The sequence below is a fragment of the Drosophila persimilis genome, unplaced genomic scaffold (genome assembly GCF_003286085.1).
Source record: "Drosophila persimilis strain 14011-0111.01,24,50 unplaced genomic scaffold, DperRS2 tig00000191-arrow-pilon, whole genome shotgun sequence".
NCBI classification, from domain to species: domain Eukaryota; kingdom Metazoa; phylum Arthropoda; class Insecta; order Diptera; family Drosophilidae; genus Drosophila; species Drosophila persimilis.
The window spans coordinates 82,859-99,255 of record NW_020825298.1 but is presented as its reverse complement, the minus strand read 5'-3'; positions in this window follow the sequence as shown (position 1 = coordinate 99,255).

Sequence of the window (16,397 nt, the reverse complement as noted above, 5' to 3'; positions counted from 1 at the left end):
GTTCCCTCCCAGGGGCCTGGTCATTATATCGGTAGCACTATTTTGAGTAACGCACTCACCACCCGCTTCGGCTCTTGCCGAGTTGTCCATAGCATCCATAACATCCATATTATTGGTCGTCAGATTTGGAGCAAGTGCGTCCATTTGATGGCCTGGTCCAGGTACTCAGTTGCTTTGCTTTTCCTCTTTCCTCCAGTTGGGTTTATTGGCTTCACTATTACGGCACGATTACAGATGATTATATTGCATTATTTGCAATTATTTGGCACATATTGTTTATTTAGTTTCCATTTAATTTAGTCCCGGTTTAAACATGTATTTTAATACATTTAAAGTTCCACATAAAACAACAAAAAACACAAGTCACTTTTTTTTTTTTTCGATGTAATTAGATGCGCGTGCACGCCTACGATGCGCACACTCGCCCGCCAGCTTTGCTACTGGCGGAGTTTATTTCCAGCTTTTCTCATTACCATAACTTCGGCAATTTACATTTAAGCTTAACTAACAACAATAATGTTCTTTTGAATTTTTGCGGGCAATTGACATTAACATTACATTAACATTAACATCTACAGACATGTTTACATTCTATTAGTATTACAGTCTGGTAGCCCTATTTTGACATTCGCAATAATTGACGTACATTTATACAAACAGGTGGTCACAAAGAGATAAGTATTGGACAAATTGCAACATTAATGACATTTATAGGCTAATTTAATTCTATTTATTTTCTATTTCAGGTACTGGAGGATCATCGTCGTCGTCTGGAGCAGTGTGGATGGCACAGGGCGCATCCGCCTCAGCGCTGGATGTGCACGTGTGTGTGATGCAGCAGATCGCGCATCTGCGGCATCAGAATTGGCAGAGGCTGGATCCAGGAGTTGGCGTGAATGGAGATGGTGTTTGGCGAGCGACTCTGGTCCGGCCGCCCACGTTGCCTCTACCTGGAGAACTGGAGATTGACACTGGTCCGGCCAATCGGGGTGCGTTGGCCAGTGGAAATGGCCGCAGTGAAGATGGACGCAAATGAGTGCGGATTGGCTGCATCCGAGTGGCTGCTGGTCCGGCCACCCAGGATGCACTGTCGATGTGGATGTAGATGGAGCGCTGGCCATTGTCGTCTGTATTGGCTGGCCTCGTCGTTGGATTGCCGCTGCTGTTTTGTGATGGTGGTGGCGTGACGTCACGGCCATCGGTTGCTGGCAGCGTTGTCGGAGGGGCGTCCAAATTGAGCCCAACTTGCAACAAAATGTTGCAGTTGGTGGCGAGGCAGGTACTGGAGAGGCTGATCTGTGAGTGTATTGACAGGTAAGTGTGATTAGTAAAAGTATTGGCTATTTTGTGTTGATGCGTGAATTGATGTTTTTTCTTCTTTTTAGCGGCAGTCTGGATGTTGATGGCGACGACGATAGGGCCTTCAAATTTCGCCCATTTGGCAGGAATTGGATGGCGAATTTGGTGTGGCAACTGCTGAAGAGGCAGCTCTATCGGAGGCGTGGCAGGTACGTATGTTTTGAGTGAGTTTGGACCATTTTGTGTTGATGTGTGAATTGATGTTTTTACTCCTTTTAGCGGCAGCCTGAGGACTGGATGTTGTTGGCGACGGCGATAGGGCCTTCAAATTTCGCCCATTTGGCAGGAATTGGATGGCGAATTTGGTGTGGCAGCTGCTGAAGAGGCAGCTCTATCGGAGGCATGGCAGGTACATATGTTTTGAGTGAGTTTGGATCATTTTGTGTTGAAGTGTGTATTGACGTCATTTTGGTTTGTTTACAGTGGCTGCTCTGGACCTGTGCGGTGGATTGTCAGGAGCGTCGTCAATGAATTCCAGGAATGTCGTCAAATTAGCAGCAAAAGTTTGGTCTATTTGTCGTGGCATCTGCTGGTGGGGCAGCTCTGTCGATGGCGTGGCAGGTGAGTACGTATTGGTTATGTGAGTTAATGATTTCCATCAATTTTAGTGGCTGCCTCAGGACCGACTTTTGGGCTCATCAAAAGTAGTCAGAGTAGTAGCTATCGTAGTCGTCTAGGATATCCGCTATCTCGTCGTCAACTGAATCGTCGTCCGTCCACTGGTCGTCGCCATCGTCGCTGAGTGCTTCGCAGTCCATATCAGAGTCCTCCGATACGGCTGCGGCGTCAGGTTGTGAATTGGCGGCGGGCCTTGTAGGTGTTGGTGCTGCTTCTGGTGCTGCTGCTGGAGTCTGTGTTGGAGGATTGGCCGCTGCTGAGCCACTGCCCTTTGCCTCCGTCAGGCTTGCAATTAGTATGGTAAGCTCTTGCAGTCTTTTCTCCAAGTTTTCTATTTTGACGGCGTACTCTTTTAAGGTTTCCACACACTTGCCATCGCATTGAATGGCTGGCTGCTGCTGCTTATGCTGGGGATTTCTCGGCGTCTGGAAACGTTTTGGAGTTGGCTGCACCCGTTGATCGCGCTGGCATTGGCGCCCCTTGGCCTGTGGCTGGGAATGATGGCCGCGATGCTGGTGCTGCTGCTGGTGCTGCCGACCCAAATTGTGACCGCGCTGCTGCTGTTTTTGTTTATGTTGCTGCTGCTGCTCTTCCCTTAGCTTTTGCTGGAACTTGGCCAAATGATTTTCGGCCGGATTGGCTTGCGCACCTCGGCTATACAAGGGCCTGCGGGTGTTGGGCGTTGCTGCTGCTGCTGCAGCTGGTGTTGGTGCTGCTTTGGCCCCCTGTTTGCCGCTTGAATGCTGCTGTTGGTGTTGGTGTTGTGGCCGCTTCTTTTGAGATGACTGCTGTTGCTTGGGGGCGGGGATATGAGGCTGCTGTTGTTGGGAAGGACGACGACTGCTCGTCGGCTGTTGCCGTTCTGCCGCTCGTGGCTGCTGCTGCTGCTCAGCATTCCCAGACCGCAACACCCTGCTGTAGGAGGGCCTGCCATTGCCTCTGGTGCTTGTGTTTGCTGTCTGCTGTTGTTGCTGGGATTGGGATTGGCGACTCGGCTGCTGAGTTTGTGGACGATGTTGATCAGGTGGCTGCTGTGGCTGCTGGCGTTGCTGTTGGTACTGCTGCCTTTGCTGCTCAGCGATGAGCCTGTTTGCCCTTAAATGGCTGCGGGCCTTTTTGTAGGCGGGACAACCCTTGTAGCAGCTCACGTGCTTGCCGCTACAATTCGCGCATTTGGGATCCTCCTGCCTGGGTTTCCTGCATGCTGTTGTGGGGTGATCTCCTGCGCATTTCATGCACTTGTATGGCCGTCTGCAGTAGTTTTTTGTATGCCCAAACTCCTGGCAACGATGGCACTGCGCTGGATCGCGTGGCTTGGCTTGTCTTACTATGGAGACGCATTGATTGGCCAGGTTTTTAATGTCCAGAATTGCCTCATGGCCGCCATCCGCCTTGGGCTGAATCTCCACCTCAAAAATGTTTAGAGGCCTCCCATTGAAACGGTGTTTTAATCCTCGGATAAACCGGGTGGTGTATCCGAGCCGTTCCAGCTCCTCCGTTATCCAGCTGCTGGGAGTAGTATGATGTAAATGACGCACTATTACACGATAGCCCCTTTCACTGCGCGGCTGGTGTGTGTGCAGATGGGTGCTGTCTTCAGCTAGGGCGTTCTGAATGGCGTTGTATGTTAAAATGTCGTCGCAGTGGACTCTAAGTCCACTGTTGGCCATCGATTTCGTTGTGAATTTCCCCACATTTGGATTTATTGTCAATTTGTTAATCAGGGGTATAATTGCAGGCACCAGGGGCAGGAAGATTGTTGGGACCTTGGTGCTGCGTAATGACTGTTGGACGGGCGTTATATTTATGCTAATGTCTGGCTGATGTTGCGGCTGATGGTTGACCGTTTCCATCTGTTGGCTTTCAGCCTCTATCCTTTGGGGCTCCCTATGTTGGACCTCCGGAACCGGAACCACACTATTTGACGGTGTGCGTATTTGCCCAGCATCTGACTCCATCTGCCGGGTCTCATGATGCAGCCTTTTCGCGAATTGGCTCTTGAACATGGGCGTGTCCAGAGTGAGGCAGGTGAAGTCATCGTCATCTGTATCCGTTTCGATCGCCGCGCATCTTCTTTTGAGCGGCGAGCGAAACGAATTTGTAGTCAATTTATCCTTTGCTATAGGGGTAATGGGCAGGGGCGAGGGCATTTCATTGGCCAGTAGCGGGGGAACGCTAATTAGCCATTCCTTTACCAGTTGTGTTCTGGTACTAGGCCTTGTCTGTATGTTATGCTCGTCCGCCTGAGTCAGAGTAGGCAGCAAGCATTTTCTGCTTCTGCTAGTATGTGTGTTTGTTTGTGTTTTGTTATTGGCGTAGGTCAGGCTAGCTTCGTTCTTGTATGTGTTTGTGTTTTGGTTCGGCGGGAGAGAGCAAGCATCTCTCTTTTTGTCATAAGTGTGTGAGTGCATGTTTGGCGGCAAACGCTTTGGGGCTTGATGTGACGAGCCTCCGTTTTGATTGTGCGCCAAGGGTTCGGGCGCTGAGAGAGCGCAAGCGTCGCTCTCTCTGATGCTTGTGTGAGTTGTTTGCTTGTTTTTGTTTTCGCTAATGTTTTGGCGCGAAAACATATGGGCATAACATTTGTTCTTGTTATGTTTATGTGCACTTAAATGCTCTTTGGTAAGAGCGAAAGCGCCGCTATTTTGGGAACCCGTTGCACTTTCGCTGGGAACTATTTTTGTCTGCGTGTTTGTACGTGTATTTGATGGCGGTTTTTCTTGTATGTTGGCGTCTGTTTTTGGTGGGATTGGCGGGTATTTTCTAACATATAAACCCCTGTCCACGAAACGACGCTCGAACTCCAGCACCGTAGCTCCCAAGGAGCTCAGGGTACTCTCTGGCGAGTCCGTCTCCAACTCGGCCAGATCCGCATCCCCCTCTGAGTCGAACATTGGTTCGAAGAGGGAAGCATTTGCGGAGGGGTTCCCTCCCAGGGGCCTGGTCGATATGACGGCAGAACTTATTTGAGTAACGCACTCACCACCCGCTTCGGCTCTTGCCGAGTTGTCCATATCATCCATAACATCCATTTTGTTGGTCGTCAGATTTGGAGCAAGTGCGTCCATTTGGTGGCCTGGTCCAGGTACTCAGTTGCTTTGCTTTTCCTCTTTCCTCAGTTGGGTTTATTGGCTTCCCTGAATTAAGGCACGATCACAGATGATTATATTGCATTATTTGCAATTATTTGGCACATATTGTTTATTTAGTTTCCATTTAATTTAGTCCCGGTTTAAACATGTATTTTAATACATTTAAAGTTCCACATAAAACAACAAAAAACACAAGTCACTTTTTTTTCGATGTAATTAGATGCGCGTGCACGCCTACGATGCGCACACTCGCCCGCCAGCTTTGCTACTGGCGGAGTTTATTTCCAGCTTTTCTCATTACCAGTACTTCGGCAATTTACATTTAAGCTTAACTTACAACAATGATGTTCTTTTGAATTTTTGCGGGCAATTGACATTAACATTACATTAACATTAACATCTACAGACATGTTTACATTCTATCAGTATTACAGTCTGGTAGCCCTATTTTGACATTCGCAATAATTGACGTACATTTATACAAACAAAGAGATGAGTATTTGGACAAATTGCAACATTAATGACATTTATAGGCTAATTTAATTCTATTTATTTTCTATTTCAGGTACTGGAGGATCATCATCGTCGTCTGGAGCAGTGTGGATGGCACAGGGCGCATCCGCCTCAGCGCTGGATGTGCAAGTGTATGTGATGCTGCAGATCACGCATCTGCGGCATCGGAATTGACAGAGGCAGGATCCAGGAGTTGGCGTGAATGGAGATGGAGCTTGATGAGCGACTCTGGTCCGGCCGCCCACGTTGCTTCTACCTGGAGAACTGGGGATTGACACTGGTCCGGCCAATCGGGGTGCGTTGGCCAGTGGAAACGGCCGCAGTGGAGATGGCCGCATATGAGTGCGGATTGGCTGCATCCGAGTGGCTGCTGGTCCGGCCACCCAGGATGCACTGTCGATGTAGATGGAGATGGAGCGCTGGCCAGAGTCGACTGTATTGGCTGGCCTCGTCGTTGGATTGCCGCTGCTGTTTTGTGATGATGGCGTGACGTCACGGCCATCGGTTGCTGGCAGCGTTGTCGGAGGGGCGTCCAAATTGGGCCCAACTTGCAACAAAATGTTGCGGTTGGTGGCGAGGCAGGTACTGAGAGGCTGATCTGTGAGTGTATTGACAGGTAAGTGTGATTAGTAAAAGTATTGGCTATTTTGTGTTGATGCGTGAATTGATGTTTTCTTCTTTTTAGCGGCAGCCTGAATGTTGATGGCGACGACGATAGGGCCCTCAAATTTCGCCCATTTGGCAGGAATTTGATGGCGAATTTGGCGTGGCACCTGCTGGAGAGGCAGCTCTATCGGAGGCGTGGCAGGTACGTATATTTTGTGAGTGATTGGACCATTTTGTGTTGAACTGTGTATTGATGTTTTTCTTCTTTTTAGCGGCAGCCTGAGGACTGGATGTTGTTGGCGACGGCGAAAGGGCCTTCGAATTTCGCCCATTTGGCAGAAAGTGGATGGTGAATTTGGTGTGGCAACTGCTGGAGAGGCAGATCTATCGGAGGCGTGGCAGGTACGTATGTTTTGAGTGAGTTTGGACCATTTTGTGTTGATGTGTGAATTGACGTCATTTTGGTTTGTTTACAGTGGCTGCTCTGGACCTGTGCGGTGGATTGTCAGGAGCGTCGTCAATAAATCCCAAAATGTCGTCCAATTGGCATCAGATGTGTGGTGTTGATGACGGGGCAGCTGCTGGAGGGGCAGATCTGTCGGAGGCGTGGCAGGTACGTGTGATTATTTTGAGTTTTGTCCATATTTTGTTGGTATGCGAATTGACGTCATTTTTGGTTTGTTTCAGTGGCTGCTCTGGACCTGTGCGGTGGATTGTCAGGCTGCCTCAGGACCGACTTTTGGGCTCGTCAAAAGTAGTCAGAGTAGTAGCTATCGTAGTCGTCTAGGATATCCGCTATCTCGTCGTCAACTGAATCGTCGTCCGTCCACTGGTCGTCGCCGTCGTCGCTGAGTGCTTCGCAGTCCATATCAGAGTCCTCCGATACGGCTGCGGCGTCAGGTTGTGAATTGGCGGCGGGCCTTGTAGGTGTTGGTGCTGCTTCTGGTGCTGCTGCTGGAGTCTGTGTTGGAGGATTGGCCGCTGCTGAGCCACTGCCCTTTGCCTCCGTCAGGCTTGCAATTAATGTGGTAAGTTCTTGCAGTTTTTTTTCTAAGTTTTCAATTTTGACGGCGTACTCTTTTAGGAGTCCCACACACTTGCCATCGCATTGGATGGCTGGCTGCTGCTGATGCTGGGGATTTCTCGGCGTCTGGAAACGTTTTGGAGTTGGCTGCACCCGTTGATCGCGCTGGCATTGGCGCCCCTTGGCCTGTGGCTGGGAATGATGGCCGCGATGCTGGTGCTGCTGCTGGTGCTGCCGACCCAAATTGTGTCCGCGCTGCTGCTGTTTTTGTTTATGTTGCTGCTGCTGCTCTTCCCTTAGATTTTGCTGGAACTTGGCCAAATGTTTTTCGGCCGGATTGGCTTGCGCTCCTCGGCTATACAAGGGCCTGCGGGTGTTGGGCGTTGCTGCTGCAGCTGGTGTTGGTGCTGGTGCTGCTGGTTTGGCCCCCTGTCTGCCGTTTGAGTGCTGCTGTTGTTGTTGGAGTTGTGGCCGCTTCTTTTGAGATGACTGCTGTTGCTTGGGGGCGGGGATATGAGGCTGCTGTTGTTGGGAAGGACGACGACTGCTCGTCGGCTGTTGCCGTTCTGCCGCGCGTGGCTGCTGCTGCTGCTCAGCATTCCCAGACCGCAACACCCTGCTGTAGGAGGGCCTGCCATTGCCTCTGGTGCCTGTGTTTGCTGTCTGCTGTTGTTGTTGCTGGGATTGGCGACTCGGCTGCTGAGTTTGTGGGCGTTGTTGGTCAGTTGGCTGCTGTGGCTGCTGGCGTTGCTGTTGGTACTGCTGCCTTTGCTGCTCAGCGATGAGCCGGTTTGCCCTTAACTGGCTGCGAGCCTTTTTGTAGGCGGGACAACCCTTGTAGCAGCTCACGTGCTTGCCGCTACAATTCGCGCATTTAGGATCCTCCTGCCTGGGTTTCCTGCATGCTGTTGTGGGGTGATCTCCTGCGCATTTCATGCACTTGTATGGCCGTCTGCAGTAGTTTTTTGTGTGCCCAAACTCCTGGCACCGATGGCACTGCGCTGGATCGCGTGGCTTGGCCTGTCTCACTATGGAGACGCATTGATTGGCCAGGTTTTTAATGTCCAGAATTGCCTCATGGCCGCCATCCGCCTTGGGCTGAATCTCCACCTCAAAAATGTTTAGAGGCCTCCCATTGAAACGGTGTTTGAGTCCTCGGATAAACCGGGTAGTGTATCCGAGCCGTTCCAGCTCCTCCGTTATCCAGCTGCTGGGAGTAGTATGATGTAAATGACGCACTATTACACGATAGCCCCTTTCGCTGCGCGGCTGGTGTGTGTGCAATTGGGTGCTGTCTTCAGCTAGGGCGTTCTGAATGGCGTTGTATGTTAAAATGTCGTCGCAGTGGACTCTAAGTCCACTGTTGGCCATCGATTTCGTTGTGAATTTCCCCACATTTGGATTTATTGTCAATTTGTTAATCAGGGGTATAATTGCAGGCACCAGGGGCAGGAAGATTGTTGGGACCTTGGTGCTGCGTAATGACTGTTGGACGGGCGTTATATTTATACTAATGGCTGGCTGATGTTGCGGCTGATGATTGTCCGTTTCCATCTGTTGGCTTTCAGCCTCTATCCTTTGGGGCTCCCTATGTTGGACCTCCGGAACCGGAACCACACTATTTGACGGTGTGCGTATTTGCCCAGCATCTGACTCCATCTGCCGAGTCTCATGATGCAGCCTTTTTGCGAATTGGCTCTTGAACATGGGCGTGTCCAGAGTGAGGCAGGTGAAGTCATCGTCATCAGTATCCGTTTCGATCGCCGCGCATCTTCTTTTGAGCGGCGAGCGAAACGAATCTGTAGTCAATTTATCCTTTGCTATAGGGGTAATGGGCAGGGGCGAGGGCATTTCATTGGCCAGTAGCGGGGGAACGCTAATTAGCCATTCCTTTACCAGTTGTGTTCTGGTACTAGGCCTTGTCTGTATGTTATGCTCGTCCGCCTGAGTCAGAGTAGGCAGCAAGCATTTTCTGCTTCTGCTAGTATGTGTGTTTGTTTGTGTTTTGTTATTGGCGTAGGTCAGGCTAGCTTCGTTCTTGTATGTGTTTGTGTTTTGGTTCGGCGGGAGAGAGCAAGCATCTCTCTTTTTGTCATAAGTGTGTGAGTGCATGTTTGGCGGCAAACGCTTTGGGGCTTGATGTGACGAGCCTCCGTTTTGATTGTGCGCCGAGGGTTCGGCTGCCGAGAGAGCGCAAGCGTCGCTCTCTCTGATGCTTGTGTGAGTTGTTTGATTGTTATTGTTTTCGCTAATGTTTTGGCGCGAAAACATATGGGCATAACATTTGTTCTTGTTTTGTTTATGTGCACTTAAATGCTCTTTGGTAAGAGCGAAAGCGCCGCTATTTTTGGAACCCGTTGCACTTTCGCTGGGAACTATTTTTGTCTGCGTGTTTGTACGTGTATTTGATGGCGGTTTTTCTTGTATGTTGGCGTCTGTTTTTGGTGGGATTGGCGGGTATTTTCTAACATATAAACCCCTGTCCACGAAACGACGCTCGAACTCCAGCACCGTAGCTCCCAAGGAGCTCAGGGTACTCTCTGGCGAGTCCGTCTCCAACTCAGCCAGATCCGCATCCCCCTCTGAGTCGAACATTGGTTCGAAGAGGGAAGCATTTGCGGAGGGGTTCCCTCCCAGGGGCCTGGTCGATATGACGGCAGAACTTATTTGAGTAACGCACTCACCACCCGCTTCGGCTCTTGCCGAGTTGTCCATATCATCCATAACATCCATATTATTGGTCGTCAGATTTGGAGCAAGTGCGTCCATTTGGTGGCCTGGTCCAGGTACTCAGTAGCTTGCTTTTCCTTCCTCTTTCAGTTCTTCCAGTTGGGTTTATTGGCTTCACTGAATTAAGGCACGATCACAGATGATTATATTGCATTATTTGCAATTATTTGGCACATATTGTTTATTTAGTTTCATTTAATTTAGTCCCGGTTGAAACATGTATTTAAAAACATTTAAAGTTCCACATAAAACAACAAAAAACACAAGTCACTTTTTTTTTTCGATGTAATTAGATGCGCGTGCACGCCTACGATGCGCACACTCGCCCGCCAGCTTTGCTACTGGCGGAGTTTATTTCCAGCTTTTCCTATTACCATAACTTCGGCAATTTACATTTAAGCTTAACTTACAACAATGATGTTCTTTTGAATTTTTGCGGGCAATTGACATTAACATTACATTAACATTAACATCTACAGACATGTTTACATTCTATCAGTATTACAGTCTGGCAGCCCTATTTTGACATTCGCAATAATTGACGTACATTTATACAAACAAAGAGATAAGTATTGAACAAATTGCAACATTAATGACATTTATAAACTAATTTAATTCTATTTATTTTCTATTTCAGGTACTGGAGGATCATCATCGTCGTCTGGAGCAGTGTGGATGGCACAGGGGCATCCGCCTCAGCGCTGGATGTGCACGTGTATGTGATGCTGCAGATCACGCATCTGCGGCATCAGAATTGGCAGAGGCGGAATCCAGGAGTTGGCGTGGATGGTGATGGAGTTTGATGAGCGACTCTGGTCCGGCCGCCCACGTTGCCTCTACCTGGAGATCTGGGGATTAGCACTGGTCCGGCCAATCAAGGTGTTGACCAGTGGAAATGGCCGCAGTGGAGATGGCCGCATATGAGTGCGGATTGGCTGCATCCGAGTGGCTCTGGTCCGGCCACCCAGGATGCACTGTCGATGTAGATGGAGATGGAGATGGCGTGCTGGCCATTGTCGTCTGTATTGGCTGGCCTCGTCGTTGGATTGCTGCTGCTGTTTTGTGAGATGGCGTGACGTCACGGCCATCGGTTGCTGGCAGCGTTGTCGGAGGGGCGTCCAAATTGGGCCCAACTTGCAACAAAATGTTGCAGTTGGTGGCGAGTCGGGTACTGGAGAGGCTGATCTGTGAGTGTATTGACAGGTAAGTGTGATTAGTAAAAGTATTGGCTATTTTGTGTTGATGCGTGAATTGATGTTTTTTCTTCTTTTTAGCGGCAGTCTGGATGTTGATGGCGATGACGATAGGGCCTTCAAATTTCGCCCATTTGGCAGGAATTGGATGGCGAATTTGGTGTGGCAACTGCTGGAGAGGCAGCTCTATCGGAGGCGTGGCAGGTACGTATGTTTTGTGTATGTTTGGACCATTTTGTGTTGATGTGTATATTGACGTCATTTTGGTTTATTTACAGTGGCTGCTCTGGACCTGTGCGGTGGATTGTCAGGAGCGTCGTCAATAAATCCTAAAATGTCGTCCAATTGGCATCAGATGTGTGGTGTTGATGACGGGGCAGCTGCTGGAGGGGCAGATCTGTCGGAGGCGTGGCAGGTACGTGTGATTATTTTGAGTTTTGTCCATATTGTGTTGATGTGTGTATTGACGTCATTTTGTATTATTTCAGTGGCTGCTCTGGACCTGTGCGGTGGATTGTCAGGCTGCCTCAGGACCGACTTTTGGGCTCATCAAAAGTAGTCAGAGTAGTAGCTATCGTAGTCGTCTAGGATATCCGCTATCTCGTCGTCAACTGAATCGTCGTCCGTCCACTGGTCGTCGCCATCGTCGCTGAGTGCTTCGCAGTCCATATCAGAGTCCTCCGATACGGCTGCGGCGTCAGGTTGTGAATTGGCGGCGGGCCTTGTAGGTGTTGGTGCTGCTTCTGGTGCTGGTGCTGCTGCTGGTGCTGCTGCTGGTGCTGCTGCTGGTGTCTGTGTTGGAGGATTGGCCGCTGCTGAGCCACTGCCCTTTGCTTCCGTCAGGCTTGCAATTAATGTGGTAAGTTCTTGAAGTTTTTTCTCCAAGTTTTCTATTTTAACTGCGTACTCTTTCAGGATTTCCACACACTTGCCATCGCATTGGATGGCTGGCTGCTGCTGCTTATGCTGGGGATTTCTCGGCGTCTGGAAACGTTTTGGAGTTGGCTGCACCCGTTGATCGCGCTGGCATTGGCGCCCCTTGGCCTGTGGCTGGGAATGATGGCCGCGATGCTGGTGCTGCTGCTGGTGCTGCCGACCCAAATTGTGACCGCGCTGCTGATGCTTTTGTTGCTGCTGCTCTTCCCTTAGCTTTTTCTGGAACTTGGCCAAATGATTTTCGGCCGGATTGGCTTGCGCACCTCGGCTATACAAGGGCTTGCGGGTGGTGGGCGTTGCTGCTGCTGCTGCAGCTGGTGTTGGTGCTGCTTTGGCCCCCTGTCTGCCGCTTGAATGCTGCTGTTGTTGTTGGTGTTGTGGCCGCTTCTTTTGTGATGACTGCTGCTGCTTGGGGGCGGGTATATGTGGCTGTTGTTGCTGGGAAGGACGACGACTGCTGTTCGGCTGTTGACGTTCTGCCGCTCGTGGCTGCTGCTGCTGCTCAGTATTCCCAGACCGCAACACCCTGCTGTAGGAGGGCCTGCCATTGCCTCTGGTGCCTGTGTTTGCTGTCTGCTGTTGTTGCTGGGATTGGGATTGGCGACTCGGCTGTTGAGTTTGTGGGCGTTGTTGGTCAGTTGGCTGCTGTGGCTGCTGGCGTTGCTGTTGGTACTGCTGCCTTTGCTGCTCAGCGATGAGCCGGTTTGCCCTTAGATGGCTGCGGGCCTTTTTGTAGGCGGGACAACCCTTGTAGCAGCTCACGTGCTTGCCGCTACAATTCGCGCATTTGGGATCCTCCTGCCTGGGTTTCCTGCATGCTGTTGTGGGGTGATCTCCTGCGCATTTCATGCACTTGTATGGCCGCCTGCAATAGTTCTTAGTATGCCCAAACTCCTGGCACCGATGGCACTGCGCTGGATCGCGTGGCTTGGCTTGTCTCACTATGGAGACGCATTGATTGGCCAGGTTTTTAATGTCAAGAATTGCCTCATGGCCGCCATCCGCCTTGGGCTGAATTTCAACCTCAAAAATATTTAGAGGCCTCCCATTAAAACGGTGTTTTAATCCTCGGATAAACCTCGCAGTAAATCCGAGTCGTTCAAGCTCCTCAGAGATCCAGCTGCTGGGCGTGGTGTGGTGTAAGTGTCGCACTATTACACGATAGCCCCTTTCGCTGCGCGGCTGGTGTGTGTGCAATTGGGTGCTGTCTTCAGCTAGGGCGTTCTGGATGGCGTTGTATGTTAAAATGTCGTCGCAGTGGACTCTAAGTCCACTGTTGGCCATCGATTTCGTTGTGAATTTCCCCACATTTGGATTTATTGTCAATTTGTTAATCAGGGGTATAATTGCAGGCACCAGGGGCAGGAAGATTGTTGGGACCTGGGTGCTGCGTAATGACGGTTGGACTGGCGTTAAATTTATACTAATGGCTGGCTGATGTTGTGTCTGATGGCTGATGTTGCGGCTGATGTTGCGTTCAGACTCCTCCCTTTGAGGCTCCCTATGTTGGACCTCACTTGGTGGGACCGGAACCTCAGTGTTTGGCGGTGTGCTTATTTGCCCAGCATCTGACTCCATCTGCCGGGTCTCATGATGCAGCCTTTTCGCGAATTGGCTCTTGAACATGGGCGTGTCCAGAGTGAGGCAGGTGAAGTCATCGTCATCTGTATCCGTTTCGATCGCCGCGCATCTTCTTTTGAGCGGCGAGCGAAACGAATCTGTAGTCAATTTATCCTTTGCTATAGGGGTAATGGGCAGGGGCGAGGGCATTTCATTGTCCAGTAGCGGGGGAACGCTAATTAGCCATTCCTTTACCAGTTGTGTTCTGGTACTAGGCCTTGTCTGTATGTTATGCTCGTCCGCCTGAGTCAGAGTAGGCAGCAAGCATTTTCTGCTTCTGCTAGTATGTGTGTTTGTTTGTGTTTTGTTATTGGCGTAGGTCAGGCTAGCTTCGTTCTTGTATGTGTTTGTGTTTTGGTTCGGCGGGAGAGAGCAAGCATCTCTCTTTTTGTCATAAGTGTGTGAGTGCATGTTTGGCGGCAAACGCTTTGGGGCTTGATGTGACGAGCCTCCGTTTTGATTGTGCGCCGAGGGTTCGGCTGCCGAGAGAGCGCAAGCGTCGCTCTCTCTGATGCTTGTGTGAGTTGTTTGATTGTTATTGTTTTCGCTAATGTTTTGGCGCGAAAACATATGGGCATAACATTTGTTCTTGTTTTGTTTATGTGCACTTAAATGCTCTTTTGTTAGTGCGAAAGCGCCGCTATTTTTGGAACCCGTTGCACTTTCGCTGGGGGCTATTTTGTCTGCGTGTTTGTACGTGTATTTGATGGCGGTTTTTCTTGTATGTTGGCGTCTGTTTTTGGTGGGATTGGCGGGTATTTTCTAACATATAAGCCCCTGTCCACGAAACGACGCTCGAACTCCAGCACCGTAGCTCCCAAGGAGCTCAGGGTACTCTCTGGCGAGTCCGTCTCCAACTCAGCCAGATCCGCATCCCCCTCTGAGTCGAACATTGGTTCGAAGAGGGAAGCATTTGCGGAGGGGTTCCCTCCCAGGGGCCTGGTCATTATATCGGTAGCACTATTTTGAGTAACGCACTCACCACCCGCTTCGGCTCTTGCCGAGTTGTCCATAGCATCCATAACATCCATATTATTGGTCGTCAGATTTGGAGCAAGTGCGTCCATTTGATGGCCTGGTCCAGGTACTCAGTAGCTTGCTTTTCCTTCCTCTTTCCTCAGTTGGGTTTATTGGCTTCACTATTACGGCACGGTTACAGATGATTATATTGCATTATTTGCAATTATTTGGCACATATTGTTTATTTAGTTTCATTTAATTTAGTCCCGGTTTAAACATGTATTTAATACATTTAAAGTTCCACATAAAACAACAAAAAACACAAGTCACTTTTTTTTTTCGATGTAATTAGATGCGCGTGCACGCCTACGATGCGCACACTCGCCCGCCAGCTTTGCTACTGGCGGAGTTTATTTCCAGCTTTTCTTATTACCAGTACTTCGGCAATTTACATTTAAGCTTAACTAACAACAATAATGTGATTTTTAAAATTGGCGGGCAATTGACATTAACATTACATTAACATTAACATCTACAGACATGTTTACATTCTATCAGTATTACAGTCTGGCAGCCCTATTTTGGCATTCGCAATAATTGACGTACATTTATACAAACAAAGAGATGAGTATTGAACAAATTGCAACATTAATGACATTTATAAACTAATTTAATTCTATTTATTTTCTATTTCAGGTACTGGAGGATCATCGTCGTCGTCTGGAGCAGTGTGGATGGCACAGGGGCATCCGCCTCAGCGCTGGATGTGCACGTGTATGTGATGCTGCAGATCACGCATCTGCGGCATCGGAAATGGCAGAGGCTGGATCCAGGAGTTGGCGTGAATGGAGATGGAGTTTGGCGAGCGACTCTGGTCCGGCCGCCCACGCCGTCTCTACCTGGAGAAATGGAGATTGACACTGGTCCGGCCAATCGGGGTGCGTTGACCAGTGGAAATGGCCGCAGTGGAGATGGCCGCATATGAGTGCGGATTGGCTGCATCCGAGTGGCTCTGGTCCGGCCACCCAGGATGCACTGTCGATGTAGATGGAGATGGAGATGGCGCGCTGGCCATTGGTGTCTGTATTGGCTGGCCTCGTCGTTGGATTGCTGCTGCTGTTTTGTGATGATGGCGTGACGTCACGGCCATCGGTTGCTGGCAGCGTTGTTGGAGGGGCGTCCAAATTGGGCCCAACCTGCAACAAAATGTTGCGGTTGGTGGCGAGGCAGGTACTGGAGAGGCTGATCTGTGAGTGTATTGAAGGTAAGTGTGATTAGTAGAAGTAATGGCTATTTTGTGTTGATGCGTGAATTGATGTTTTTTTTCTTCTTTTAGCGGCAGTCTGGATGTTGATGGCGACGACGATAGGGCCTTCAAATTTCGCCCATTTGGCAGGAATTGGATGGCGAAATTGATGTGGCAGCTGCTGGAGAGGCAGCTCTATCTGAGGCATGGCAGGTACGTATGTTTTGCGTGAGTTTGGACCATTTTGTGTTGATGCGTGTATTGATGTTTTTCTCCTTTTAGCGGCGGCCTGTGACTGGATGTTGTTGGCGACGGCGAAAGGGCCTTCGAATTTTGCCCATTTGGCACAAAGTGGATGGTAAATTTGGAGTGGCAACTGCTGGAGAGGCAGCTCTATCGGAGGCGTGGCAGGTACGTATGTTTTGAGTGAGTTTGGACCATTTTGTGTTGATGTGTGTATTGACGTCATTTTGGTTTGTTTACAGTGGCTGCTCTGGACC